Here is a 2,677-nt window from a genome sequence, read left to right on the forward strand (position 1 = left end):
TGTATGTCAACAAAAACTGATCTTTGGACTTTTTAAGCATACTTTAGGAAACACCACTAACTTAAATACTTCAAGTATCTATGATTTCATCAGCATGGGCACTCTATCTGCCAACAGAGATTGTAACTCTACTATATCTTAGTCTATCATCATTCTCTATTGCTATATTGAAAAAGTTATCATCCAGTGGTCAGTCTTGTAATTGGTCTTGTAAATTTAGCTAGGTTTGTTCTTGAATATGAACAGAAATATTATCTTGCATCTTTTTCAGTTTTAGAAGACCTGACATTAAGTACATTCCACTATCATAGCCTTTAAGAGTCCACTATCTGCTCTATGGCATGATAAGAGTACAAGAAGGAGGCTTAAGTGGAGAAAATATCACATCAATTAACCAGAATTTATTGAATGCCTACAGACATTGGACTAGCCAATGTGGGGGATATAAAACAGTATAAACAAAATTTTTGGCCCTACATGCTTACAATCTAGTGGCAAAATGGTGCCATCTTTTTATGGCATCTTGAATTATTCCAAACATGTTCTGTTTTACTTATTCTATTTTGCTTGCTCTCTCCAATAGTTTTAACTTCCATAATGGTTTAAGATTTAAAATTCATTCTCTTTATAACAACTCTGGAGAATATATGGTATAAAAAAGATTGCCTCATTGTTTCAGATGGTGTAAGTGGAACTCAAAGATTAGGTGACATCTTCAAAGTCATACTTCTAATAAAGGGTCAGAGCCAGAAGTTAAAATAGCAGTCAAGAAACTTTCCTGCTCAGAGCTAAATCTTGGAGCTTGCTCTTCTGCTGCTGGAGTTCTTGGAAGGAAGCAGCCAACTCTATTGTCAAAGGATCATGGCTTCTAAAGACATCATTGAAGGTGGCCAGAATGTGCTCACCTGCAGCATTTGTCACAACCAGCTCACAGACCTGTGGTTGCCAATTGTGGACATGGTGTTTGCCAGTCTTTTCTCAGTGAAGCTTCCTTGTCCCTCTCCTGCCGCGGGTGCATGGAAATCTCCCAGTCAGCTTTTCATGCCATTTTAATGGGAAAGGGAAAACTCACAAAGAAAAGAAAACCTTCTGTTACCCCCCAACAATCTCAACAGAGGCCTGAAGGACCCGGCAAGTGTGACAAACACTAGGAGGATAAGAAGTTGTTCTGTATGAATGATCAAAGCCTATTCTGGGTGTCCTGTTTACAATCCCAGGAGCATGAGGCTCACACCATCCAACCCATAGAAAAGGCTGCTAAAATCTATAAGAAAAAGCTCCAGGAGAACCTTGAAAGTTGTAAATGGAAATTTAAAAGATGTTCAGCAGCTAATGCTTGAGGAGAAGAAGATACCTCGAATGTGGACTGTTGTGTGGACATAACAAGTGGAAATGTTGAGAGAAATGTTTGAGGAAAAATTTCAAGAAATAAGTGACTTCCTGAGTGACAAAGAAGAGGAGGTCCACAGTCTTGTGGAAATGGATGAGGAAGAGAATGAAACGTTCAAGCGGCTGAAGGAACGGGTGTCAGAGCAGGAAATCCACAACAGAGAGAAAAAGAGGATGAGCCACCTCCAGCTCTCCCAGCACAGGAAGGACCTGAGGGAAATGGCCACAACATTGGAAGGGAAGTCTCAGATGCTAGACACAGCACAGCCCTTCTGCAGGATGCAGAAGACACACTCAACAAGAGTGAGTCTCTGCTGCTTCAAAGGCCAAAACCTTTCACACCAGAACCGAGCAATTCTTAGTGCATGGATTTAAGAGAATTTCTGAGGAGATTTCGAGAATCTCGGCTGTTGCAATGTCACTATCCATATGAATCACCTGATGATGACAGAAAGTGGACTTTCACATTTGCAGATATTTCCTCAGGTCAGATGTATGCTATTTATACCTCTGGAAGTCTCCACTACATGAATGAGAGAGACTTGTCTATTACACAATTGAACGTGGATGGCTATCCTAAAGAGGAACAAGACTATCCCATCTCTACCTGTTACTGTTTGCTGATTGAAAGGGAGCATGCACCTAGTGACTTCCCTCCTACCCCCTCAATGGAATAGCATTAGGTCAGAGGCCTGGGAAAATCAAGTAAAGATATTTCAGGATGATTCTGGAACTGTATTCCACTTTTTAATCTTATATGTAATGTAGAAAAGGGAGGGGGCCTAGCTGGGGAGAGAATTGGAAGCTGAGTGCTACTCTAGCAGGGAAAATGTCAATTTTGTTTTGTTAATTAAGAAACTAAATACTGGGCAGCTGGGTGGCACAGTCAATACAGCACTGGCCCTGAAGTCAGGAGGACCTGAGTTCAAATCCAGCCTCAGATGTTCGACACACTTACTAGCTGTATGACCTTGGACAAGGTCACAACCCCAATTACCCTCCCTTCTCTCAAAAAAAAACACCAAAAAAAAAAACAACTAAATACTGTGGGTACTGTGGAATATTGGCATTTGTCTATTCCTCAAGTCAGCTGTTTGACAAATGTTATCTACTATAATGTGTATAATATAATCTGTAATAACAATCTATACCTGTATGGATAAAATGATAGGTGTCTGCAAAAGCTTGCCTGTTTCCCCCTTTACATTTCCATATCCTAGAATATAGGATATTTCCTAGCATATTTCCATGGGAAATGGGTGTTGGACATGGAATGAAGGAAAGCCTT

General features: G+C 40.3%; 1 pseudogene; it reads left to right on the top strand.

Annotated features, from left to right (window-relative positions):
* The first annotated feature begins 861 nt into the window (after positions 1-861).
* Positions 862-2,066, top strand: LOC118830888 (annotated as a pseudogene).
* Positions 2,067-2,677: the final 611 nt, after the last annotated feature.

The sequence above is a fragment of the Trichosurus vulpecula genome, chromosome 9 (genome assembly GCF_011100635.1).
Source record: "Trichosurus vulpecula isolate mTriVul1 chromosome 9, mTriVul1.pri, whole genome shotgun sequence".
Taxonomy (NCBI): domain Eukaryota; kingdom Metazoa; phylum Chordata; class Mammalia; order Diprotodontia; family Phalangeridae; genus Trichosurus; species Trichosurus vulpecula.